Below are 27,974 nucleotides of genomic sequence, written 5' to 3'. Positions count from 1 at the left end.
TTTTGCAGGCATTATCATCCCACCCCAACTGTAGTCAAACCATTTGAGATACTTTGGGTAGAACAAGTCTTAAAGGAGCTAAAACCCAGAGGGACTGGCTTAGCTTGAACCAGCAAGGTATTTAAACTAACCCAGCTGTTTTTTGCCTGGAGCAATTGAGAGAGCTGCTTTTTTTTTTTTTCTTTTCAGGATGGAGTAGGAAGAGGGAAGAAGAACTTCTAGTAACTGTAGTAGAGTGACAAGTGGCTGAAGGCAATGGCAGAAAGCCTCTCCCATGAGCAGACGTATCCATGGGAAGCTGGCTGTTCAAAGACTGAGCCATGTCAACAGACATTCAAATGTGTACCACGCATTTATAGCTTAGCTTTTCTCAAGAGAACTGTTGCAGCATTTGTTGGGGGTGTATTGCACTCTTTTGAGCAGGGCATGAGAAAACATCCCTCTACACCATTTGTGGCCCACTCTACAAAAGTGAATACCTCTCTTCTGAGTGTTATGCTATGACTCAAACATGTACATCGATAAATAAAAATATGCATGAGTTTCTGTGAGCATTCAGGATTTTAATGTAGTGACCAGTGAATTGCAAATGCAAGTTCTACAGTATATTTGGATTTTTATAATGAGAAAGGTTAGAACTGATGAGATGCAGCTGAGGAGCAGGCTTGAAATTTATGCTTGCTGTTAGCTCATGCAAAAAAAAAAAAAAAAAGAATAAATCCATCAGCTCTTCACCCTTTTATATTCCTTTGTGCATATTGGCTAGCATTCCTGCTTTATTTTTATTGCCCTGGTGCTGTTGCAGGGTTAACTTCAGTATCAGTTTACCAGTGGGCCATTTCAGAAGCTTTAGTAACCCCGTGCTCAGAAACAGAGGAATTGTTCCTGCAGTGTTGCTATTCACCAGATTATCAGTCTGCTCCTGTGTTGAGCTGGTTGGGAAATTACCTCTTTTGGAATGAGTCATACTTCTTATACGAGCTTTGGAAAGCTGTGGGTTTTTTTCTCCTTAGCAGAGAGGTGGGTGACATGGGACTTGTGTTGCACAAATGGGTGAAGACCTCTCTGACATACTGCCGGCAAACGTTGCCCTGTTTGTCTTCTGAAGGCTGACTTTTCTAAATCTGCACGTTCACCATTCATGCTGTTATGGGCTCCTAGAGTAAGGCATTAGTGTTAATGTTTGACTTAGATCTGTGGGAACGAATATTTATTTCAGAAAGCAAATCAAAGAAGCCCACTCATGTCTATCCATCTTCCCTCAGCTGTGAAACTAATAGGCAGTATCCTGAAAGAAAAACAGTTCTTTGAATATTAAAACCTGCTCCATCTGACCTTTGAAAGGAAATAGCTAGGAGACCCAAAGCTTTTTAAAAGCAGCCATTTGTGGGACTTTTTTTTTTTTTTTTTTTTTAATGAAGATCTTTTGGATACTGGCGTAGTTTGGCAAAGTTAATGTTTGGTAGGTCGAGAAGCTGAGTGCTAACTGCTTCACCTTCTGACACGTATGGAGGAGGAGGTTTGAGATACAGACCTGCGGTCTGTAGAGCCTGCTGGAGCTACGCTACTTGTCTATACAGCCCAGCATTTAGCTGCATCAGGTATCAGTAGTGCCTACCTGCCACAAACCAAGTTTTGCAGCCTGCAAAACTGCCCGAAAAGGCTGGCCAAATACCGGCACAGTCAGCTTCATCTGAGCGCCCTGGTGCTGACTGGAGTAGTGCGGGGACACAAGCCGGGTCTGCACAAACCTTGCAGAGGCGGTGGTGTGACGGAGCAGAGCGCTGTGCACTGCGCCCCGAGGAGCGCGCGGGCGGCTTTCCTCAAAGGCTGCAGGTGTCGGGCTCGGCACCCATAGGTGCCGCCCCAGGGGAGCAGCAGCAATGCCAGGAGCTGTAAAACTACTATTGAGCTGTTGGAGGAAATGTAGGAGCCTGGTTTTCAGGGCGTTACATGTTCAGCTCTAACACCAAAGTGACCCTGCTTCCCGTGGAGTGCTGTGGCCTTTACAATTTTTAAGCAGTTTACATGCACACCACATTTCATCTCTGTCCTCCACAAATGCAGCCAGAGGGTAGGCATGCGGGCATATAAACACAGGGACACACGGGCACGCACACACTGCTCAGCACGAGTGCACTTCCTGGCCCCGTTTCTCTTCTTTAACTTCCCTGTGCACAGGAGATGCATTGCACTCGGTCCATCTGTAAAAGTTCAATTAGCTTTGTCATTGATCCCTGCATGGGATCGGGCCTGATTAGCTTCACGTCTGCTTCTGAGGATGCAGGAATATGAGCCAGCCTGGGAGCTAATCTGTAAATTTTGCACAAAGATAATTCAGTTTAATGAAATGCCATCTTAAAACCGCAGGTGGGAACACTGTTGAGGGGCTGCATCCTGCCTGAGCCAAGACAATTACGGTGCTTGGTGGGTCCAGGGCTTGGGTTTAGACCATCACCAGGAGGAAGCTTCGTTCAGCTCCCATTTGGACATACAGCAAATCAGATTAGCTGTGGACAGCAGGGTTTCCTCATAAAATATTATGCTGGTTTATCTCAGTTCTGCAGTATCCTGGTGTGGAGAATATTTTGGTTTGGTTCAGGGGGTATTGCTTTCTTTTTCTTTTTTTTCTTTTTTTCTTTTTTTTTCTTTTTTTTTCCTTTTTCTTTATTTTCTCCTTTTTCCTTTCTCTTTTTTTTTTTTTTCCCCTCTATTTCTCTCTCTCTCTCTTTTTTTCTCTTTTTTTCGAATAGGTGTCAGTTGCTATCATTTTGGTTTGTGTTTCTGAATATCCTTTTAGTGTTCCCAGTTAGTCAGTGCCGCTGAACCAGGACTGTAACAGTCTTGCTCCATTAGCTGTTACTGTTTGCTGAGGAGTTAATGTAAATGAGGGCAATCAGGAGGAGAAAAGCAAAGGGAATTATGCTGTTTCTCCTGTTACAGCTATGCCTGGCACTGCACGTTTTATTGTAAGTCCAGTACTAAAGGAGATTGATAATATAAGATGAAAGGTCTGTGTGATCTCATGGCTGGTAATAATGACTGAGGGACCACTTATTTCCTCCTCCTGCTTTCCCAGTTCCAGTCCCATTGTGAATTTTTTCACTGCAGTGCATTAAAGCCCACAGGTCTGGGCTCCTTTACAAGGCTTTTTTTGTGGTGCAGTTTCGTCTGATTGAAACCACATTTTTGTATGTGTCAAAACCAGTTGAGCAGTTAAAAAGAAATCATAATATCGATTGGATCATATTTCCTAAGTGGATGTCACCAGCTAATGCTTTTGTTATACCATTTAGCTACACAGGATTAGGCGAGTGTTTACTATTAAGCAGTTACATATGGGTTCTATTAATTCACGCGCTCTGGCAGCGCTTTTGACTAATATCTTGTCAAATAGGTTAGCATTTCAAAATGTCTCTAAATCACTAAACTGCAGGGACCCTTCGTTTTCAAAGCAAGAACTAGTCCACTTAGCGGTCCACAGGTTAGAGTAGTGATGACATCTGTGGGACTTGCTTCTGTTCTTTAAAAAAAAGCTTTGCAAAACAAAGTACTTGTTTTTTTCCTCATTAGGCTTCCTGCAGTGTGTGACAAGGAGTACACGTGGTTCACAAAAAGAGCAAAAAGAGCTAAAGGTGAAAAAGATGGCTTTTGCATCTCCTGTTGTCTTCTGGCACACATCTCTGGGAGTGAAGTGCTTCCCTTCTTCCCAAACTTTTTTTCGTTCCTTCTGGAACAGGCTCCTTGTCTTTTTGTCACTCTAAATAAGCACCATTTCATCTTTGATAGGTACTGGTTTGATCTCTGCTGTCATGGCCTGTGATGAGCCTTTGTTCTTGTTGCTCTCCCACCTCTTAAGCTCTGGGGCCTGTTTTGAAAGTACTCCCATCCTCTTTCGAGCCAGTTTTGTTGGGAGGGGAGGAAGAGAGGAGATGCTGTGAGGTTTCAGAGCCACGAGGTTTGAAGGACACTTGTCACCTGCCCTATTCTCTCTCCTTGGTTTCCACTGGGCTGTTTTCACAAAGGTGCTTCCAGAGGCCTCTCTTCTTGCAGCTCTTGCAGCTCTTTCCAGTGGGAAGATGACGCTTCTCTGGAGAAGCAAGAGCTCGGTAGGGGCAAGGAGCAGCTCAAGCACAGCTGTCTCACAGCCCTGGGACCTGGCACCTCCGCAAGGTCAGACTGATGCACCATCTCTGCCTCTGGGTTGATGCTGCTGCCAAAAACTGTGTGGCAGCAAAAGGGGGATCAGCACACCTCTTGGTAGGGGCTGGGAGGTGCCCCTAGAGCGGATTTGGGGACAAAACAACACTGTCTCAGGAAGAAACGCAGCAGGTGAAAGAATAAACAGTAAGGCACAGGTCACTATCTGCTTTCTCAATGTAACCTCAGCTGTAAAATCATAGGAGTTACTGTTTTAAAACATGATATGCTTTCACTGAGCCCTTCCCCAGGAACATCCACGATGAGTCCTGCTTTGGCAGTTGGTTATTGCACTTGTGTTCAATCTGTTATCAAACAAACAAACCAAATATCGTCCCCCTCTAACTGCTCCATCTCCCCGACACTGCTACCATCTCCAGGGAGGAGCGCTGTCTTTGGTGTTTATAAAGCCACTAGTATGTGGCAGATACGGCCTGAAAAACTGCAGTGAGAGTGTCCTGATCATGCTCTGGCCTTTTCTTATTTAGCCTGTTTTTTTTTTTGTTTTGTTTTGGTTTGGTTTTTTTGTGGGTCTGACGTATGAGCATGCCTTGCAGAGCCAGGACGGGGCTCATTTTCTCCTCTTGGCTAGTACTTTAAAGCAAAGTTCACACTGGAAGAGCTGCTTTTGCCTCCTGCCCAGCTCTTCTTCAGAAGGGAGCTTTTCTTTTCCCTGTCTGAATGGGTTTTTGGTAAACATGTCATGTTGCAACAGAACAAGCCAATGAAAGTCAAAACTTCCTCTTTTCCAGTCTGTAAACATTTCCTGGAACAATATGCTCGGCTTTGAAATCCTTTCCAAAGAGTATCTTACGACCTCCCTCCCTGCCTCCCTCCCTCCCTGCCTCCCTCCCTCCCTCTTTCTATGAGTCACTCGATCAGAGAAGCATTCCCTTTTCGTCTGTTCAAGCCACTTCCAGGCAACCTTGTTAAAGCAGTAAGGATTTAGTGCAAGGAGAACCACTGCCAGGCTATAGCCATTCCCCCGGGACACGCAGCTGGTTAGCTGGAGCTGTTCAGCTGCAGCTTCTTGGGAGTCTGTGGGCTCCAGTCCCAGGCTGCAGTTTCTTGGAGCAGGAAATTTTTCTTGGACACCACGTGCTGGTCAGAAGGATAAAGTTCATGGGCATAATACAGTAGGCTGCACTTTTTTTTTTTTTTTATTGCATACTCCTTCTAAAACAAATAAGTTAGCTATTCACTCCTTCTTCCCTGTTGGTAATCTTGGTAATCCATTACATATTAGACCTTACTTCATTGTGTAGCAGAAGTTAAAACTGAAAGGGAGCTTAGATAATAGGAGGGAAATAAGCAGTGGTTTAAGCTCTCCGCTCTTACTTGCTCAGAGTGCACTTGCTGGGTCTGTGGGTTAGCCCTGTGATGGGGTCATGCCAAAGGCAAGGACCCCAGGTGCATGGAGCAAGTGGGAAGGGTGCTGTGGAGTCACCGGTTCAGAAAACCAGAGTCCATGGGGGTGGTGAGGCGGCACTGCTGCCATGGTACATGGGGAGCGCATCCAGGAGGGCAGCCTGGCCACGTGCTCGCTGCACGGCTGTTGGAGACATTTCTCCTGGGCTCCCCAGTGGTTGTGACTGCCCATCATTTGTCAGGGCCGGCAGAGGGGTTCAAGTTCTCCAAGGTGTCCCTGAGCCCCAAGGTACCACAGGGCCAGTGTTGGGTCAGGAGAACAGTCTCAGGCAGTGGCCCTGGTGCTCAGTTAGGTTATGGGGATACATGCTAAACCTGCAGCTGTATTAAAGGCTGCCCTTTACTGTAAAGGAATTTGAGTTTAACTTTCCCAATTTAAGGAGGTGTTGGGTGGAAAAAGAGTTAAAGCAATTACGAAGATGTACTCTTCCACCTTTTGGAGAAGAGATGTAAGAATCTGTTAGCAGCAGCTTTGTTAAGTTGCCTGTGTCTGCATGCAGTGCTTTATCCCTGAACTATCACCATCCATATTTATTCTTGCTTAATGAGAAGGGAAGCTACTTTTTTTCCTCTCTCTTTTCCTTCTCCTTGCAGTGACTTCAACCTGACATACAGTGTAGCAGAGATGGGTGTCAGCAGGATGTACTTCTGGGGCGGCTGTGCATCTCTGGAATTTATTTCCCTGGCTTGGTCTGAGCCCAGCTTTGTGGGTACGGTGCAGAAGACATCCGTTCAAGAGCACTGTGGCTGTGCTTCCCAGACCAATTAAGGGGTAGAAAGGATCTCTTTTTTTTCAAGGTGGTTGGCTGGAAGATTTCCTTTCTAATGATGATTTGAAAGCTCATGGGGTTTGGCTGTATGATTAATTATGCGTGAAGATGCCTAGAGCCTCCAAGAAGCATATGATTATTATTTATTAAAGTCAGAATACCAGTAAATATAATGAAGTGGAGCTTTAAATAAGGATAGAGGAAAAAAAATGGATTTTTTTTTTCTACAAGAACACAAGCAGTTTTGCACTGCTCTGGGACTGTGTGGATGAGGGAAAGTTGAAAGAACAATTGCTAGTGCAGAGCAGGAGCCCTAATTCTTCCTGGGCAAATGTTCATGTTTGTGCATCTCTCCCACATAGTTTCCTTGTTTCTGGTCCAATATAACTGAACACCTTTTCCTGAAAGCCAGCAACCTGCAGAACACTGTGGTGCTTCCAAAAGCGTTCCAAGGACGTGGAGGAGCAAAATCAAAAGGGAGGTATGTTGAGTTATTCTAGGGAATTTTACTATCAACTTCAGCCTGAAAGGTGAAAAACAAAAATAAAAAACCCACACAACTCATCTCCTATTTTCAGTCTCTTTCTTGCCATACATAACAATTAAAATCACTCCTTCATTTTCATGGGAATAACGTAAGGGGTGTGACTGAAAAGCAACTTTGAGAAAGTAATAGCACTTTGTTCTGCTTGACTATCCATCTGATATGGACTTTGCCCTCTACCAGTGTGGCTGGAGTCTGTTCCAAGAACTATGGAGTCAGAGAAGGCTTGATGTAAAAACAAATACTTGAGTGCAGGAGAGGCAGCCTGGTTGTTGTAAATGGCTTTGCCTGCCAAAAAGCTGGTAATAGCATGTTGGCCAGGCATCTTTGCTTTCCTAATTGAAACCACAGGCTTTTGATTACAAACGTTAAGAATAACACTGCCTCATCTAATTTAAACCCCCTTCTAACTTCCACGGTGTGATTTCTTGCTGGAGTGCTTGCCAGTGCAGGCTTTCATCCCCGTGCCCTCTTCTTTAATACTTTGGACCACTGCATCCTCTCATCAGCTCAGTTATTCCCAGCACCCAAGTTCTCTGTGGACTGACATCTAGAGAGAATCTGGCATTCATGTGAGAGATTTTGTGCAACTTTAGGTGTGGAAAGAAGTAGTTCACTGAAAAGAAATGAGTAAGTAACTAATCTAGGATTGGTGCTGTTTGGCAGTTGATAGCATATGGCACTCTTTTTTTTAGTTTTCAAACATTGATTGTGTCAACATCATCAGAGATGTACCAATATTGTCATGTTTTGGCATTTTTGACCAGATAAAGGAGCTGTGCCATAAGCAGAAAAGGTTGGTGCTAGACCAGAAGGTGCACACAGTGGTATTTTGAAATTGGAATTGGACTGCAGACTCAGAAAATCACTGAGAAATATGTGGGATATCCAGGCTTTGCACATAGCCTGTCCCAAGACACAGTGGACAGTGGACACAAGGGAAGTCCTTAATCATTTTATATTCAGGCCGTGTTGGTTTGGAATATTCTAAAGCATCTTTTCCATCAGAAAATGCCAACTCTAAATCAGATGAGTCAGTGAAACTGGGTTGGTTACAATGTGATTTTGACAGATACCAGGCAACTTCCTGAGAAAACTTTGTCTGCAGGGCAGTATCTGAAACCTGCCTCATTCCCTGCCAGCTCCCTGCCTAGCCAGTGGGCTCATGAGAGCCAGGACCAGGGGAATCTCAGGAATCTCTGTGTCCTTGGTAGCCTGGTCTTGCTGGCACCTGAGCTATGGCTGCAATGAGACCCAAGTGGTAAGGTGCTCTCAAGCCTGAACACAACCTAACTCCTCTAAAACTTTGCAGCTCCACTTCCTTGAGCACTGTGTGTCCTCCTGCTCCCATCTGCAAGGGCTCCAGGGACCTGCAGGAAGATTTTTGAGAAATGACAATGTGAAATAGGGGTACTTCATGCCTATGCCAAGCACGGACTTTGTAGACGCACTCTTGTAGGTAGGAGTGGCAAATTGTTTACCTTGGACCTACAAGTCTCTATCAACAGGTTTGCAGTAGATTGAAGAGATAGCTTTTCATATTGATTAAAATCAATGGTCTCTTGTCACCTTTGGGCAGTAAGGTACCAGCGTATGTCATGCTCGCTGTCTTTGCAAGTGCTGTGAAATAATTTCAGTAGTATTTCCACTTAGTAGAACCAGCCTGTAGCTCCCAAATATCTTCAGTTGCAGAATGTGTGGGATTAATTTCATCTAAGATAGCAATGGTTAACATACAGTCCCCCCCCCCGATATACCCACCCCCACAAAAAACGAGCTGGCAGAGTAGCTAAGACAGTGCCTCTTTCAGATAATGTAGATGTTTCCGCCTTCCGCTGAGTTAGCTTTTAGCTTTACCAGTTCATTTTCCTAGGCTGTTTCATATCAGAGGCTCTGCTTCTCTGAGGCAGTAAATTTTAAAGAGGCAAAATGGGGAGAGTAGTAAAAATTTCAGATTCTGAGAGCCTTTTGGCTTTCACAGTGCTCTCTGGAAATCTATGATACCCTGAGATTAGGATGTGGAAGCCACATTGCACTGCTTAGTTGAGCCAACACATGCTTAACTAGTTGTAAATTCAGTTTCTCAGTGAGTAGGAGTCCATCAGCAAGGTTAGCATCCAAGTTGTCCATCTGTGCTAACTTAAGTCAATCTCTGTTCCTCTACTTTCGTTTAATCGTGTGTTTGTCAGAAGAACCAAAAGCAGAATGTCTCTGCTTCAGCTAAACCAAGGGGAAGGAATAAAACCTCTTTTTGTTTCTCCAGAGACTTCCTTTCCCCATGGGAGTCTTGAAGTTATACCAATCAACAGCTTTGAACTGCTGGCAGCAACAGCTGGGAGAGATGGCGTGCCAACGTGGGACTTGACATACCACCACCTTTTCTGCCGTCAGAGCTAAAAAGCTCATTTTTAACACTTTGGAACAAATAATATGTTTAAATAGCCATTAATTTGTAGCTGACACCTTCTCTCAGTGCTTCTGAAAGCCTGTGTATTTCCTTTGCAGAGTGTCATGCTGCTTCTGTTTAGAAGCTAATAATACAATTTTCATAGTCATTACACAGGCTGTTTGGCTCTGAGGTTTCCTCAGAGTATAAGTGGTGCCAGAGCTTCTTACTTGAAGCTACAGCAAATTTTAAATGAACAAAATTTGTTGGCCACTGTGGTGATGAGGGTTGGGATAGGGAAGGTACCCGTGTTGGGTTTACGTGGCAAGATTTTGGTAGCAGAAGGGCTGCTGGAGTGGCCTCTGTGAGCAGAGCCCAGCAGCTGCCCCAGGTCAGACCAGAGCCAGCTCCTGCCAGCTCCAAAAGGGAGCCACTGCTGGCCAGAGCCGAGCCAGGGAGCGACGCTGGGTGGGCCTCTGGGAGAGCAGATTTAAGAAAGGGGAAAAAAACTGCTGTGTGACAGCAGCTGGGGGAGTGAGGAGTGAGAAGCAGCCCTGCAGCCCCCAAGGTCAGTGCAGCAGGAGGGCAGGAGGTGCTCCAGGCAGGCAGCAGCAGTTCCCCTGCAGCCTGTGGAGAGGCCCCCGGTGGAGCAGGCTGTCCCCCTGCAGCCCATGGGTCCCACACGGAGCAGATCTCCACGCTGCAGCCCGTGGAGGAGCCCCCGGTGGAGCAGGTGGATGTGGCCTGGAGGAGGCTGCGGCCCATGGAGAGCCCCCGCAGGAGCAGGCCCCGGGCCGGAGCTGCAGCCTGTGGAGAGTTTTTTTTAAATTTTCATCATATTTTCTCCCCCTTTCCCTTTGAGGAGGGTGAGTGCAAGAGTGGCTGTGGTGGAGTTTGGCTGCCCAGCAGGGTAAAATCACCAAAATACCTACGGAAGGGCTTGAGCTTCAATTAAATATTAAAATCTGAACAGCTCAGGGTTTGGTTAGAATGGAGCCCTCTAACTACCCTGCAAAATATTTGCAGACCAAGTTAATGGTGTACAGCGTGACATTTGACTCACTTTGAATCCAAAAAGATGCTTCAAGTTATGGTATGTTACAAGCCTTTGTCCACTCATAACAATTCCCCTTGCCAAAGGTACAGGAAGGAGGATTAATTGAAGAGTGACTGGCCACCATTATTTTTATGATGTCTATTGTCTGACTGACATAGGAGATATGCCTTGAATCTCAAGAGCAATAAAAACCCAATGCAGATGCAAGGACAGAGAATAAATTCTTGCAAAGTTTGCATCCCTGTCTGGTGTAGGTTGGTGCCTGTCTAGTTTGGGAGAACATGAATGCCAGCCTCACTCATGTTCGGTTAGGGTTAAGCCTTCCTTCCCCATCATCTGCTACTAGAAAAAAAATGAGTAAGGTTGCAGAAGCACACTCTCAAAAGCTAGGAAATGCCCTTGTGTCTCTGCACTATAGCAAGCTTTAATTACCAGAATAGTAGTAATTATGGCATGGAAAATTTCAGCCCAAGCACTTCGAAGTTTGAACAGAAAGCCTTAATAAGCAACTGAAAAGCTACACTGAGAAGGGTTGCTTTCTACCTCTAATAACATGCTATCGGATCCCATATGCCATATCAGATCTTAACATATCTTTGGCTCCCTCTCCATACACTCACTAATTAACATAAATGTTCCCAATCCTGCTCTCTTGGTAGCCTGGTAAGTTATGGGGGCAGTTGTGCAGCCTGGGTTGTGGCATGGCAAGGAAAGAATGTTTTTTATATGATTTTTTTATATCTGAGACTGTGGACTTGAGCAAAGGGAGGCTGCTCCTCATGAAGCAATAACTGGGCCCTCATATTGCCTGGCAGGGGATGGCTAATTTCACTACAGAATACATATGTGAGTTTAAGCCCTGTCTTGCTGAAATTGTGATCAAGACTGATTGAGCTTTCATTCCTGAAAAAACAATCAGCCTGATAGTCCAAACCTGACTGCAGCCCCAAACTACATCTGACAAGGGGGGAGACATCAAATGGGAGACTTATCTGTGGATTCTTACAAATATGTATGCCTGATGTTTGCAGTCTAAAGAACGCTGCTGGTGCTGTGCTCTAAGGTACAAGAATCCACTTGTCCTTGAGGCCGCCCATGGAATTTTCTGGAATAATTGTCCATCACTTTTGCAGGTTTCAAAAGTTTCCAGCCCTTGTGGAGCCTGAAGGAAATCAAGCGACCGTGAGCCGATCTGCGCGACTGTAGAGCAAATGCTGATGAGAGCGTTGGCAGCTTTTGCTGCTGCTATTTCTAATTCCGTGGGTGGCAGGGAAACAAGCAGGAATTAGGTCAATTTAGCTCCGCTGCTGCTTGGGAAAGCGAAGAGCAGCTGCTGAGACAACCACGGGAGCTATTCCCTCTCGGAGAGCGCAGAGAAGTGGAAGCTGAGGGATGGGTTAGGCCAGTGAGTGGGGATGTGAGGAGCGGGGATCAGCTGCCGGAGTTGCCTGGACTAGGAGCAGGCATTGCCTCAGGTAGAGCAGGCGTGCGTTGGCTGTACGCTCATGTAAATAGGTCTAGGGATGAAGTAACAGCAACGTCTTGCATCCTGGGAAGGGAAAAGGAGGGAGATGTGTTTAGTTTTTTTGCCTGCAGCTGCCCTGAAAATGTTTCCTCTTCCTTTACCCTCTCCTGTTTGTATCTGCAGTTCTGAGACAGGGCTAAAATCTGTATTTAGGGGGAAATACAGATATTGTGGTTTGGTGCTGGCTAGGTCTTTGGTAATGGAAAAGATACAGAGGAGATGATTTCTAGCTAGAGCCTGTGCAAAGCAACCAGGAGGACATATTCGCTGTAGGGCATTGCGTGGATGCTGTACTGCATAAGTGAGGGCAGCTCTTTGGGAAGATGTAGGTACCCTAAACAAAACACAGCTGCGTGGGGGCAGACTGCATCATGGGCTGCAATTGCTTTCTGCTTAGAGGGACTTATATTCTTTTTTCTCCTTCATTCATCCAGTTGAGTTCCTTGAGTCTACAAAACCATGCCTGCAAAACTGGCTGTATCAGCAGGATCGGTGGGCGAGGAGGAGAGAATATGGCAACACAGGGAGCCCGCGGGGCTGCCGAGCTCTGCTCCAAAACCACGAATGAAGAGGGAAAGACTGCCTGTAGTAAATATAAGATTTCCCTCACTTTCCCCCTTCAGATGTAGCATCTGAAAGAAAATCCTGTCTGGATCCCTGCAGAACAGCAAACACCCACTTCGATTTGCTGTCTCCGTGGTGGCTGGCAAGGCTCCAGCCAAGCCTCCACCATATGCACAGCCCCAGAGGTAGGCTCCTGTGCTCCTGCTAGTAGCAGTAGCACAAAAGAAAGGAAGAGAACTTGCTCTTCTGTTTCATAATCCATTGACTTCCAGATGTGGCAAACTGGTAAAACAAAACACTCACAAAAAGTCTGGGTTTACAGAAGGTGAAAATCTGCCACCAGGAACGGTAATGCTGTTTTAATTATGCCAGGGCTTGAATGAAGTCTGCATCCAGGCTTTCTGTGCCACGCTCCGCGGCGCTGTGCACGCCGGCATTATTCTCTTTGTGCGTCTCGCCGGTCCCACCAGCTGCCAGGCTGCAATAAAGTTATGTCTGAGTCACTGGTTCCCAAAAGGATGACAAGTAGGTTGTGTGTCGCTGAATAGGACGATGCTGATCCTGCCAGCTTGGGTCTGGACTCGGGCCATCGCTGCGTGATAGATGCGAACAAATGCTGGTAGCTGTTTAAGCGAGCTGGCCGGCTGGAGAGGGACATGGGGACAGGATGGGAGAACGAGGCAAGCAGCTGAAAAGAGGGCTGGCATGCCAATGAAACGGTTACCAGCCGTGTTTTGGCTTCCAGTAAACAGATAGGATCACTGGAAAGGCACAATGGACCTTGCTTGCAGCTGGGCTGTGCGGGAGCAGGGGGATGCCGGTTTTGGAGGCAGAGCCATGGCAGGCAGGCTGGCAGCAGCTTGTGTGGGTGATTAATCTCCGTGAGCTTTGGTCCTGTCAATGCCCCTTGTTTAGCCTCTGCTGTCCCAGAGCGCTTGGTGCCTCTCTGAGTCACCAGGTTTGTTGCCGAAATATGGAGAAGGACATTCTTGAGTCTTTGGTGGTTCTTTTTTTTTAGTTTGCTTAGACCAGTACAACACACTTCTGGTGTTACAGGGAAATATCTAGACATATTTGTAGCCAATGGGCCAGATACAGGCTTCCACGGAGGTGAGCCTGGGCCCATGTCCACTGCCCCCTGAGCAATAATTTGTATAACAAGCTCTGCAGGTGCCCTCCAAAGCCCACTGCTGGCAGGCCAGGAAGCCTCAGCTTAGGTGGCCTTGTGTGCATGGCAGCTCCCAGTGACTGTACCGTGCACGCGGTGAGGGAATGCCTGCGGCCTGGCCATGGGTCTCGGCTCCTCACAGCCGGGTGGCCTGTGCTCTTGTGATGCCTTCTGACTCCCTCCCTAGCAGCTGATGCGCCTCACCCTGGAGGAGGTCTGGGCTTCGCTCTTCCAGGTGAACTGGATAATCCCCACCTTGCAGACTGCTGAGCTCTCTGCCTCAAGGGAGGAAGGGAAGAAGAAATGTTCCCTTCTCTTGCTTACTAAGTCCCCATTTGTTTGCTGTTACCACCTAGGCTACGTGTGCACCGAAGTATAATAGGGGAGAGTCTCCTGACCTGATGCTGTGTCTTTTTCTCTTGGGCTAAATTTGGTTGCACGATACAAATGAAGGTGATGTCTCTGGCTGTGACATGGCTGCTTTGGTCCAGCTTGCTTTTATATCAGAAATGCATTAAAACACAGGGCAATGATTTGTGGAAAATATTTGCAGAATATTATTTGATAGTCAAGTTAGTCGGTCTGGAATAATTGTTGAATCTGATGAATATTTAATTTTTAAAAATGCCACAATTTGCATAAAATATTTGCTACAAATACATTACAAGCAGATCCCTAGCTTGTAGCTCTGCTTTGGAGTTGGCAAAGAAAAGGTATTTTGGTTCCGCAGACAAAAGCTATAGAGTTCAGTCCTGGCTGGTTATTTGTAATGGTTGGCCTAGGTTATGGGAACTCGCTCATTTGCTGAGTGTGATAAAGGAGGTGAAAGACAAAGGTCACTCCATCTCTGGGATTAGTTGGGTGAATTAAAGGGCATGTGGAAACACAGCTAATTAGGATAAGGGCCACACAAATGCTACCTTCTACTTGTATGCCTCAGCACTCTGATGCAGCTCCTGCACAAAGCAAGTAAGAGAAGTAAAAATGCCGTGTCCAACAAGCCACTGTGGCTGAGCACCAGTGATCAAAGGGATACAAGTAAGTGTCTTGGGGTATCTGCCTGTAAGCTAATTTCAGAATTCTGCGCTGCAAGAAACATCTTCATGTCCCCTGAAAGCTTTTCCTCATGTTTTTTCCTGAAAGCAGCGTCCTTCTCTTGCTACCTGCAGTTATTAACTCCCGTCAAGTGCAGCTGGCTGTGCAGGAAAAGCGAAGGTAGCGCTGCAGTAGGTGTCAAGGTTAATTTATATACTGCAAAACTGGAAGCTCTTTTAAATACTGACTGACAGGCTTACCAGCTCGAATGAACTGGTTTGCTCCAGGAGTGCCGCCAGGCAGAGGCATCTCGTTTGAAGAGCACCAGGGTATGTGCAGCGCCAAAATGAATGTGGGTGGCAGAGGTGAGAGGACAACTGAGGAACTGGGGAAATGTGAGCCAGGTGGCCGGTGCTAATGGAGGGGGTGAAGCCTGTCATGGCCCCTTGCTCCTGCCATTCTCACCTGATGGATCTGTGCCAGCTCCATCACTTCAGCATTTGCAGCGGTGGTAAAGAGCTGGATACTGCCTGACAGAAGCCCTTTTGGCACACCGTGTTAAAAATCGCTGGAAGCGCCAAGAGAAACACGAGTGATGTAGCACATTCACATTTGTAATTTGTCTGCATTTGAGTGAAGTATTCAGGGGAGGAACCGGGTGTGTCAGCTCGGGGCTTAGACCAGCTTTTCCTGGGAAAGAATGCTGCTTACACAAAGTCTACATATACGTGGTATGTATAGACATACGCAGTGTATGGAGCAGAGGAAGACATTGCCATATGCCTGTGTGCCATTTACCAGTGTGTAAAAGTATTTATTTTTGATTGAAAACAAAGCAAAATGAGGTTTGCTTCTGTGTTCTGGCTTCCATCAGGCCCTCCTCGTCTGCCATAAGACAACAATGGGGAGCTGTTAAGCCGTATGGAAGCAGTTGGGGAACAGATGAGGACAAGCTGGAAAATCCCAGTTGCTTGTCAGGTGTTAAGGAATGTCTGAGTAAGGGGAAATTACAAGGGACTCCCATGCCCAAAGATGTGTAAGCAGTAAAAGCAGATCTGGAAGTAGATTTGGTGTAGATGAATGGAGTTGGTAATAATCTTGCAGGAAAGTGTTCTGGTTAGTAGTCTGTTAGTAACGGGAAAGTCGGTGCTTTGTGGTGAGGGAGAGCTGGATTACAAGGTTGGAAACAGAGGCTTGGCAGGGTAAACAGCAGCAGAAGTAAATAATCTCAGAATCTCACATTCAGCGAAAATTATAGGCTGGAAGGGACTTCTGGAGGTCATCTGGTCAAGCCTCCCAGAGGCTCACAGCAGAGCTGATTTCAAAGTGCTTAGCTTAATAGTTCAAAATATTGAAAGCAACCCTGGAAGTGATTTCCAGAGCACGCCATTTGAAGAGGCTACAACACAACCAAAATGTGGTGGCTAATGTTATGATCTAAAGTAAATCAGTGCCCTGCCAGTTGTGATTTTTTCAGTATGGGACACCAAGAGAAGTGCTGATACTAGGTTTATACTTCTGGTGGAAATTAATTTTTCCCTTCTCAAATCACATGCACAGGCTCTTAAAAGCACCAGTGCTGCTCGCGCAGTGGAAACACAAGTCCTGTGGAGCCCAAGAAACTCTCTAGGAGTTTCTCCAGGCACTCCCGTATGTGGAGCCGGATTCATTCCAGGTACATGTCAGTGTGGCTCCGTTGACTTCTGTGGAACTGCTGCGGCATAAAATGAAGATGAATCAAGCTTGCAGTCTTTCTTTTGAACTATGAATGTCAGTGCTAGCCTAGAGAAATGCGGTTTTCAAGCTGATATGGTTTGACACCAAATTCTACAGCAAAGATGCTGGACAGACCGATGACTGAGTTAGCTCCCCGGGGACAGCAATGAGTGATGGGCGGGCACTTATTTTCTTGCATAGAGGCGTTCGCTGTTCAGGCTTAGCAACATCCAGAACTGATTGATCTTCATGAAGGGTTGCAGTTTGGGCCCTGTGCCATGGAAATCCCTCCCTTTACTCTCTGCATTACTCATCTTCCTGAGGGCCTTTTGCTCTCAGTTGCTGCTGCTGTTTCTGGAAAGCATCCTATTGCAGAGCCTGTGGAGAGCATGCACCTTCCGTCATGCAATGAAAAAGGCCAGTCACAAGTTCGTGTTGTCAAGTCCACAAGCAAAACAGTCTGAAAACAGAGAAGAAGGATACCTTTCCTAAATCCTTTGAGCGTGGTAAGGATTTTGTATAAACTGAAACGGGTGCAGTATTCTCAGAAGGAAAAGCGATATTCTAATGTGAAAAATAACTCTGCTCTCCTCACTGAAAGCTCTGGGGTTGTGGGCCTTCAGGCACCTTATGTTAGGGCTGTTCATATCCATCTTGGGCCCTGGTCCCTGAAGAGGGAGGTCAGTGCTCTGGTCACCAAACCCTCCAGTCACTGCTTCAGGCTCCACTTCAGAAGAGTGGTGCTGGAGGAGGGCGTTCCCCGGTCTCGTGTTTTCCACTTCTCAAAACCCAAGAATGCTGAAGCACGTTTTGTCTCACGGGAGCATTCAAAACAGAGCACCCTGCTGGGTATGCTGGGTGTAACGTGTGTGTGACATGGAGATGCGACACGTGGTACTAGGAGGGCAAGCAAAACTGTCATCTCGTTTCAGGCGAGACCCTGCTTAGCCTTCAAGTAATAAATTTCATCTACTACTGGCTATGATTTGATATGTATAAGCTGTAATACCATACTGCTCGAATTAATGAAGTCCTGCTTCCAGTACTCCGGGCTAACCATAGCTTAACTCTGAAGGGCTCTGCTTTGGGCTTAACTATTTGATGGGGTTGTTACGTTTCAGATTATAAACAACAGCAACAGCAACCTCGTAATCATGAAAAATAAAACCACCAAGTGTTACAGAGTAAATTTTCATTATGGATTCTGTAATACTTGGTAAACATTTGTTGGAAAAGCTCGTAATTCAAGCCTTTTTTAACACAAGTAACAAACAAATTATAGTAATTTTCAAAAGCATCTAGAAACAACAATTGTGAGACTATCTGGAGCTAAACAAATCCTAATGAGATGCAGTGGAAGCAATAGCAAGACAGACAGGAAATCTATACAGATAATTAAGAAATTATCCACGTGGGGAAAAGTTTAACTGTCTTTTACCTTCTCATCTGTGGAAGCCAATGCATGCAACTTGTTCTTCCTTCCCAAATCTTCCCCTCCTCCAATTATTTAACAATAACATAGGAATTGCTGCAGTGTTAAGAGCCATCTGGGAATATAGCAGCGGAATCCAAGGACTGGTTGGTGCACTATCTAGCTGACTCTTCTATTGGCAGAGCTAAAGTCCTAGTACAAAATACCAGCCCCAGGGGTAAACAAACGTAGAAAAAGACTTTAAGAACATTTTTTTCAGAAATAATGCTATGATACATACGATGGCTAAGAGAAGCAGAATAATAAGTGCCAGCAAACTCATGAGTCTTGTCCTGATTTGGTTTGCACTGTGCCTAGAATTGGTTTTACCCACTCTGTGCTTCCATTCTTTCCTGATAGTATGAAACCCAGTGATTTTGTTATACGTGTTCCACACAGATAAGACATAATCAATAAAATCTTGGCTACAGCTACCTGTAAAATAGAGGGATCTTCTGGTACATAGAAAAAGGTAAGAAAGAAAGGTTAAATGCCCTCCTGCAAATGATATTCTCAGTAAGATGTAGTGATCCTTGAAAAAATAAGTGAAATACTTAGTGCACACATATGAGAGAGCTTCTGTTATTATGCAGAATGTGATGCTGTTTCAGTGAGGGCCCGTCATCCCTACAGTAAGTTTATTTGAAATAAAAATGACCGAAGATAATGAAGCAATTGAAGCCCAAGAGTTGTGTCTGGGCTGCTTAGGCTAGAGCAGTTTGGGGGCTGAAGAGAAAACAATGGAATTTCCTAAATATGGGTTTAAAAAGAAAGATGGAAAAGTTCTGTGGGAACGTCTGCCATAGTCCCTCCATCTGCCATGGTGGGACCTGATACTTTTCAGATGTACATCGTTCTGCTCCTCAGAGGAAGAAGGATCTGGTAGACCGAAACAGATCCTTACAAAAGATCAGCTTTAACTAGTAAACTCTGCTTTTTCGCATGTCCCAAGAAAAATCAATACATTTTCTTTTGAGGGAGTGAATCCTTGGGATTCCTCTTCTTTTTCTACTGTCCCACTCTTTCCCACCACCCTTCCCCCTGCCCCTCCAAAATCAGACACTAGAAGCTGAAAGTTGTCAGATATGTAAAGATAAACTATTTCATCATTGTGTTGGTGTTAGATTCCCTCCTCCCAGCACAGAAGGGAGATCAGAGCTGCACAGTGCAATGCATATTGCTGGGATTGCACAATGACCCTAAATTGCCATTCTAATGCAAATAAAATATACGAATGATGTCACCCCCGATGAATGTAAAACTGAGCCAAGCAAATATGGAAATGCCAATAAAATGCTAAATGCCTTTTTCTAGGATAATAAAGACTTGCAAATTTGCCTTCATTTTTAGGAAGTAAGAAGGAAAAAATGCAGTGATACAAGCATATTTTATCTGAAGTGGTTCTTTATCAAATGTAATTATGCTAAGATATATCCTTATACAGCCTCACTTCAGGAGATGGAAGGCCTTTCATTTGTCATTGAGAAGCCAAAAGTAAAGAAATCAGATGGCAGTATGAAGGAATGGATGAGGAGGGATGCTGCGTGAGATTTCAGGGCTTGAGTCTTTCTCAGATTTGCGGTCAAGTTCTTTGCGAGCAGCTCCTCAGGTTTATCTGGATGCATTAGATTACTTTAATTGGGCATCTCTTCATAATAAATTATTCAAAACAGTGAGTTTGGTCACCTGTCAATGACCTAGACACTTTCTGGGCCATCTCTTCTTTCAAGAAGACTCTTCAAAGACTTCTTTAAACTATGTTAGAATAGTTAGAATAGTGAAATGCTGCTTATGCTAGCTATGGACTGCTTTTTTTTCCAGGTCTTTCCATGGTCATCTTGCCATGTGGATCATTTAAGCTGGGTGAGAAAGTGGGATTGTGTTATGCAAGTTGCGTTATACAAGTACCTAACTTTTTCTGCATAAAGATGGAACGTAGTGGACGAAGACTGCTGGGAGGGCCTCGGGTTATGCTTTTTGCTGAATAAATAATCTGGTAAATCTAACACACCTTTTTTTCCAGACTTTGCTCTAAATGATGTATTTTCTTTATAAGAGTCAAGGGATATTCAATGGCATTTATTTTGTATGTAAAGGATAGAGTGGGGACAAGAGGGACTTTCAGAATTGTGCAGGGCTAGACACTGAGGCTGCATTTGTCACTGCAGTTTTTAGTGGGTCCTCAGGATGCCTGCTGCTGCCTTGCTCACCCGTAATTACCACCTCCTTAGTCCAGTCTGATTTTCCACAGTAGGTCCGCAAGAGGCTGTTCAGATCACCTCTATGTCTTCAGGTCTGTGTCGTTCCTGACAGCTGTTTGTCTCCTTCCTAAAAACCTCTGCTGACAGTGACTGCACAGTTTGCCTAGGAAATATATTGCACTCCTTTCCTACTCTTACTGCTTTTTCCTCCTTACATCTAACCCAGATGTCTGCTGCTACAACTTAATTATTCCTTAATCGCTCCCATTACTTCTTGTCCAATCCTCTCTATTCTTGGAGGAAGGTCTCTTTCTCTTTGCAGTGATCTTTCACATACTCTTGGCTTAACACTGGGAAAGTTGCATGGGATATCCTAGCTAAATCCCCAACAAATCCTTCAGCAGCACGGGGAGACAGGGCGAGCTTAAGACTTCTGGGAGGACCCTTCTGACGATGCAGGGTGTGGGAGTCATCTCTAACCACTGTCAGTCTCTTGACCTCTTCTCCGACTGCCAAAAAGAAACACATTTTGGATCACATTGTCGTCTTGCTTATTCCAGTTTTACGCTGTAAATAGCTCAGAGAAGTGACCCCTAATATGAAAGAAAGGGTTTAAGGTGATGAAGCTCCTTGCTGCCTGCCACCTCAGAGAACGAGGCTGCTCCTGGGAAGTGTTTGCACGCCCGGCGTTAAGCAGTAACAGCAACACCCATATCTCTGGCTTCGGCGTTGGTGGCAAAACACTCTACTCCCCTATCTTGTGGTTTTAAGTATGTCTGGAGTTCTGCTTTCCAAAGTTTTGTGTTACGCTGTGGCTTTCAAAGAGACAACGTCCTGAAGCAGATGAAACGCAGGACCCCAAGATTCATTGCATGGCTCACTGCACTGTGAACGGGACCAGCATTAGACTGATCCAAAAGCGATGTGAGCTCAGGGGCCGGGGAAGGGGCGGGAGGAGCAGGGAGGAAGGTGGGAGTCTGGGGCTGGGAGAAAATGGGACGGTTAAGCATGAACCCAAAGCTGCCACCCTGCCCTGATTAATTTAACAACAATTAAAGACTTTCAGTGGAGATCAGCGCTCTGCTGGTTCCCAGCCAAGCTCAGAAGGATGAGTTGTGCAACGGTAACTGGGCCCTATTCATCACAGGCAATGCACACAGCAATTACCACTGCTGTCTATACACTGAAGCAGACTTTTTCATTAATTGATTTACTGGGACCTTTTATCCCCTTTCTCTTTTGTTTCCTCCTTTCGCCTCTGTGTTTTTGTTTGAAGCCCTGGCTCCTTCAGCCACAATGCACAGCAGTGCCTGGCCACAGGGGACGTGTCCTTGGGATGTAGGGTGGAGCTGCCTGGTTTTGAGACACTGCTCTGCCACTGTCCCATCCCTCCCAGGCTGTTTCCCAGGGTGCTGCCTGCCAGACGGTTTTTCTTCTGAAATCCACTGTAGTAAGCAAAATGGATCAGACATCTGCTCTTTCTCCCTCCCTCCCTTCCCCACACCACTCCTTGCACTCCTCTGTTTTCAGCGGTGATGTCGTTTGCCTCTCATTTCACGCTGGATATGGGAGAGAAATCTCATTATTTCTGACTTAGGTATTCACATGTGTCTCTCTACAACATGTCATGCCAGTTGCCTGCTTGTTACAACATCACAAGAAGAATTCAAAGTGATGATTTATCTGCTATTGGAAATGTCTCTGGGAATGAAAGGAGATATGTGAAGGAGGGGGAGAGGCAGAGAAGAGCACAGGGGAGGCAGCACAGGGCTGCAGCTCTACAGGGCAAGACTCTAGCCTTCTCTCACTTTGCTTGCTTATTTGCTGCAGTTCTGCTGGCTGGACAGGCAAAATGATCAATGGGATGTGAAATAACCAAAGATGTAATGGGCAGGAAACTTTTATATCTGTGAAGGAAAACTGTGGGAGAAAGATGCTACTAAGTCTGTCTGGTAGATGTTGAACAAAAAGAAAAAAAAATAAAGTTTGATACTTAATCCCAGTCTTTTGTTGGAGAGTGAACAGTAGTTATATTTGAGAGCTGAAAGGCTTCCAAACACAGAGAACACCCGCCCGCTCCTTGCACGCTATATTGGAATCAGATGTCTCAGTTTGATCCTCTATGTGTTTTTCGTTTCATGTGTCTGGCTCTGTGTATCCTTCATTGCAGGACTGGGGAGTTAATGACATCTCTAGCCATGCCCTTGGCATTTCTAGCTGCACCCACAGAAAAGCAAAAGGCAGTAAAATGCTGTGGTAGCCGCAAACATTGGTACTTATTTTGTGTGAGCATGCGGCAGTCCAAAGGAGGGATCCTGACTCCATCAAGCAGCGGCGCGGACCAGCTGAGGCCGGAGGGCACCTCTGGGGAGCGGCAGTGCAACCGCCCAGCTCAGAGCAGGGGCAGCTCCAGCAGGATGCTCAGGGCCATGGCCAGCCAGCTTCTCCGCATCTCCAGGGCTGGAGAGTCCGCAAGCTCTCCGGGCAACCTGTTCCAGTGCGTGACCACCCTCACAGTTAAAAGAGCTTTGTTTTTTTATGATTGAGTGGAATTTCTTTCAATTTTTGGAAATACAGCTTTCCTGGTCTTTTATATATAGGTTATCTGCCAGAACGTACGTCTTCTGTGGATAATACACATAAAGAGTCATATGGGTCTTAAGCCATTCCTGGATCTGAGTTAGTGCCTAGCAAAATGGTTAAACTACTTGCCTCAGTGCTTACAGGGATGTGAAAACAAACTGATGTTTATGCAGTGCTTTGAAGGTTTAAAGTGTGCGTTATTTATTTACTGTTATCATCAGGAAAGTGATTGATAGCTTCTACTTATGCTGGTATTGACATGAAACTGTGAACAATATGCATCATCAGGAGAATGTCAGTTTGTCTGCCAATGGAAAAACCAAATGGAGAGGATCCTTTGAAATGATAAAGAAACGAGACAACAAAGCTATAGAGCAACCTTAAAAACATATTGCGGTGTTAAAATCTGTACTAAATGTGCATTACGTATTATCGGCAGCCTTGCACACTGATGAACAGGGTCCAAAATGTTCAGTTTTTAACACAGGGAGCATTTTTCATTTGGAAAGAAATTACGCTCAAAAAAAAACCCATTAGTATTTTTAAATTAATAGGAGACCGGTAGTAACTCTCTGTGACATCTACTTAATAAGCTGTTGAAGTGATTTACTGATCAATAAGCACTGACATTTCGAAAAAGGAAAGGCAAACTTTGGCACTTCTTCCTGCGCTCCCCCCGCCTCCTGGCTTTGTGAGAGATAAGATGGCATCCGTGGGAACCTTGCTCTGCTGCGAGAGGAGATACTGCTGCCGCTAAAAAAAAAATAATAGTAATAATAAGTATTCTCTTCAGTGTTGATTGAACAAAGTGTTTAGACTCAAGGATGAAGGATAAGGCTACTCAAGTATGGGCTTATGCTTCGGTGCCTTGTATTGCAACTGCCTTGTGGTCATTCCATTTTTGCCCCCCGACTGCTGTTGCTCTGGGATGCTGCAGCACGAGGATGCCTGAAGTAGTTGATTTTCTGTGTAACTCAGTGGGAGGGAAGCCTGCAGGAACTCGCTTTGTCTTGCTCCAAGTGAATCCAGTTTTGCCTATTCCAAGTTATGCTACTTCTGTAATCACTCTGAGGCAGGACATTTTCCTTTTTCATTGAATTCAAACACGGATCTTTAACAACGAGGAGGATTTTTTTATTAAAAAACTGGGTCTATTTGCCTCAACCCAGTGAGAGAAAGTAAAACCTGAGGACAGTGTTAGCATTTAGCAGACCGGATCTCCAGTAGGAATAAATTGGTGTAACTTGACTAGTGTCAGCGAATTACACTGATTTCCTCTGCCTTAGAACCTGAGCCCATTTCTTTGATGGATTGGCCTGTTTTAATGTCCTCAAATGGTTCTTACTTTATTATTAGCAGAAGATATTGTGGTGAGGATGAAACACTGCCATCAGATCTGCGTACAAAGTATTCTGCTCTCTGTGCTGGCACACACGCGGGGCTGGGCAGAGTGGTGGAGCAGGGCTGGCTGTACAGCTCAGAGAGCACAATTTTGCCAATTGGCTATTCCCTACCTGTTAGATTCATAGCTAGAGATAACGAGTAAAGACCATTCTACTCTGGAGGCACCTTCAGAAATTACTATAAGGATTAAGAGTCCCGATCACAACATATTTCTTGGCATACCCTTCAAATTATGACAGTTACCTCTACCATGGATTATAGCAGCTAGTCCTAGCTCTTCCTGAGCTTCCAGCATTAAATGTAGGACGTGGGTTCCAACACTGAGGCAAATGTTATAAAGGATGTGCTGCAAATTGGTATTTGTAGGTCACTTTAGCCAGGCAAGCATTTCAAGAAGCCCATCAAAATGTTTCAGATACGTAGAGCTACTCTTGGGAGACCAGGTGAGGCTTGAAATGCATTTTGTAATTGGCTTTCCTTGTCAGGTTTGATTGCAGGAGGCTATGATGGGGCTGGATGAGATTTGACTGGGATTTCTAGTCTGCAGAAAATGTTATCGGGCAGGTCACTGTGAGCCTTCCCCTTTCTGCTGGCCTCCTGTTCGGATGGCTGGAGTGACGTGCTGCAAGCCGACAGCTCGAGGACGTGCAAGCAAAATGCTCTCTGGAGTGCAGCTGCTCCATTGGGCATTGCTAAGGTAAAGTTGGAATCTGCTATGATGCCACTGGCTCTCTGCGAAGCAGTGAAGGGGAATTAATGCTTGGATACTGATTCTGCAGCTCTTGAGAGGCACCCTGGCATAACACATGCACTGTTGGCTGCTAGAGAACCTCCATTTCGTCTTTGGCTCTTTCTTCCCCTTTTCTTCTTCACTTTTCTTTCTTTCCTGTTAAGCAAAGGAAAGCCTTTGGTCTGCATTTCAGAAACTGCTGCTTGTGCTACCATTTTGGGGATGAAAAAGGGGTATATTTCTTCCTTTCCCTCTGCTTGAATCCTTTCCCACCTCCTGTTAGGTAGTCATTGTCTTTCAGAATAAATGCTCTGCTTTACTGTCACCTTTGGGTTAAAATGCTAGTCAGTGTAAATGTTACTCTTCTGTCTTTTTTAAAGCCAGGCTGTATACCTATATCCTACAAATCTCGATTGTGTGCGTGGCTGAGGGGAAGGAAATCCTTGATCTCAGAGGCATTGGTGTAGAACCTACAGGACCCTGGTAGCTGTGCCCCGTATTGCACATGGCTCCGTCTGAAACTACACTGACCTGACGGATGCTTCAGCCAGCACCGAGTGTTGCTTCTCTATCTTGGAATGACAAGCAAGGGCACACGAATGCTGAAATTTCACTCTTAAAGCTAGGCTCTGCCCTGTTTGAAGCAATGATCCTTCTTTTTTTTTTTTTTTTTAATAAACCATGTCAGTATTTTTGTTTAACAATGCTGTTTTCTTTTGCCATGTCTCCCATATCAGGAAAAAAAAAAAAAAAAAGTTATGTTTAGTGTAGCAACCCTATACGTGTGTGGAATGACAACTGGCATTTTGACTTCAGTCAATAACTCTTGCAGATCACAAGCAGCAACTTGTTTGTTTGACATAATGGTGATGAGACTTATGGAACTTTTAGTCGATAAACAGCGGTCTGCAGAAACTCATCACTATATCCGCGTTTCTTCCATGCTTCATTATTACCCTTCTAATACCTAGCAAGAAACTAGTGCACTCAAATAGTCAGATTCTGGTTAGCAGTAAAGTTGGGGAAATGAGGGGAAATGGCATATTTTGGCTAAAATGTTTATTTTTTTAAGAGAGTTAGTGTTCAGAAGGCATCACACAGACTTCAGATCCAAACTGAAATGCTTTAATTCAAGCTATTTATGATGAAACAAACTTTAAAAAAATAAAACAAACAAACAAGCAAACATAAATCAGACACTCACTGCTCCCACCGAAGCAGAGAAGTTCCCCATCAGCCCAGGAGCTGCAGGAGACCCAGGCCACTGCTTGAGGAGATTTGGATGTGTGTAACATCTGTCAGGAGATTACACTAAGCCATCTCTCTCATTAGAACTGCTGTACAGATAGCTTATAAAATTTAAATATCATTTAGGTCCACTCTTTTTTTCTTCTGCTGTGGCTCCACAGACTGACAGCCTTCAGAAAGCAGCAATCAAATATAATTTTAGCCCCACATGCCTTTATTTTGGTTGATGACATATACCTGCTTTTATTTCAACCACTCCGTTACAACAGGAGGAGCACATCAGCTTACTAAGGTGATCCTAACTGAGAGTATCATTTCTTCATTTTGCAGAGCAGTAGAGTTTCCTGCAGTCTGCAATCTTATGAGGTACTTCTCAAATGATCCAGAGAAGGGCTTTGACCATTCTTGCTCTTTGAGTCTCGAAAAAAAAAGTCTGCTAAGGTTAGATTCTTCTATTGCTTTGGGTGTTACTGTATCTTAGTCTTTCGGATGAGATGTCAATATGGACAGGTAATGAGTCTGGGAACATTTTTGTGGGCCAGTTGCAGGACCCTTTATGGCATGTGGGTACGGTGGAGATGGACTCCGGTGCTGCAAGGAACTGCCCTTGAAGACACCAGCAGTACCTGAGATAATCTCTAAGCCTCTCATCTAGTTTCCGAGGATGAAGGGATCCAATCTGCTTTCATTACATTTTCATTATAGTTGCAATATTGTCTTCCTGATGTTATTCTTTTTTTTTTTTTTTTTTTTTTGTCAGGAATAAACACTTGCTGTTTTCTTCTTCTGTGGGCATGCATTTATGGTGGCTTAAGAATCTGATTCACTGCTTACTCTCATGCTGAACAGATTAAGTAAGGTATTTACCAAACCACAGGGTTCAGGAGGGAGGTCAGTGAAACCATTTGTGTATTGTCTTCGTGCACAGTCTTTTCTAGGTAGGTCTTTATATTGATCTCTTTTAGGCTTTGGCATTCACAGTGCTCTCTCTTATTTGTTTTACTTTTTAAAAACATAATGGCTATGAAATGAAGCAGAGTACCAATATCTGACAAACAAAGAAGATGGGTTTGGGGATTCTTTTCTATTATCTTTTTTTCTCCAGCACAGGTAATTGCATGCTTTTAAACTTTATCACTGTAGACGCAAAAGTCTCACCAGGAGATCAACCAGTGATGGAGTTTGAGGTGGCTTAACCAGACCAATCTGCAAATTATTCACTGTCCTGTTGCACTGTGTAAAGCTGCTAAATACCTGTAGAGCACATGAACATCACCAGCTTTACTCAGAGAGAGGAAACACGATGTTTAAGAACAAATAAAGTACCCTCTTTCTGCCGCCCCAGGAAACATACAGAATAAACAAAAGTCCTTGAGAACTGTACAAGTAACTTTTTTGGTAAAGTAAAATATGTATGGAGGTAGAGTGCAAGATGGTCATTTCATTTACTGTGTTCTTCTGATGTTTGAACAGCACAATGACCCCTATCACACCAGCCTGCTAATACTCAGTGCTGGCCTCTGGGGAAGTCCCACTGTTCTCCACCTGGTAATTTCACTTTGCATCACCCCTTCTGCTCCGTGTCACTGCTCCCTAATGGCCAAGTCAGCTCCACTCCAACTAGGCTTTGAACTTTTGCATGGGATCTGCTTTTTGCAGTGAGCCAAAGTGAAGTCTCTGGGGAAGTTTCTGTTCTTCTGGTGTTGATGGATCTGCTGAAAATCAAACTGTTCCTCCAGGCATCTCTGCCTCTTCTGATTTGGTCAGGTGGGGTTATCAGTGTTTAGGGGGAAAAAAAAAAAAAAAAGTATTCCATATATTTACTAGATTGAGGTTCCTGCCTGTTATCTATTATTAAATATCGTATGCATTAAAAAAGAGAGAGAGAGAGAGAGAGAGAGAGAGAGAGAGAGAGAGAAAGAAAGAAAACAAAAACCACTGCAA

General features: G+C 44.9%; 1 protein-coding gene and 1 long non-coding RNA gene across 4 annotated transcripts in view; both read left to right on the top strand.

The window, feature by feature from the left end:
* Positions 1-27,974, top strand: part of NHS (NHS actin remodeling regulator) — a 251,881-nt gene that overhangs the window by 45,469 nt on the left and 178,438 nt on the right. The gene's annotated exons all lie outside the window — the stretch shown is intronic.
* LOC136786747 (uncharacterized) overlaps positions 1-27,974 on the top strand; it is a 132,510-nt gene that overhangs the window by 44,847 nt on the left and 59,689 nt on the right. The window contains exon 2 of the long non-coding RNA XR_010826238.1: positions 190-27,974. This exon is cut by the window's right edge and continues 59,689 nt beyond it. This is a non-coding gene — a long non-coding RNA (uncharacterized lncRNA). The remainder of the gene's footprint in view (positions 1-189) is intronic.

Source organism: Anser cygnoides, chromosome 1 (genome assembly GCF_040182565.1).
Source record: "Anser cygnoides isolate HZ-2024a breed goose chromosome 1, Taihu_goose_T2T_genome, whole genome shotgun sequence".
NCBI classification, from domain to species: domain Eukaryota; kingdom Metazoa; phylum Chordata; class Aves; order Anseriformes; family Anatidae; genus Anser; species Anser cygnoides.
This window is presented reverse-complemented; position numbering and strand designations above follow the sequence as displayed.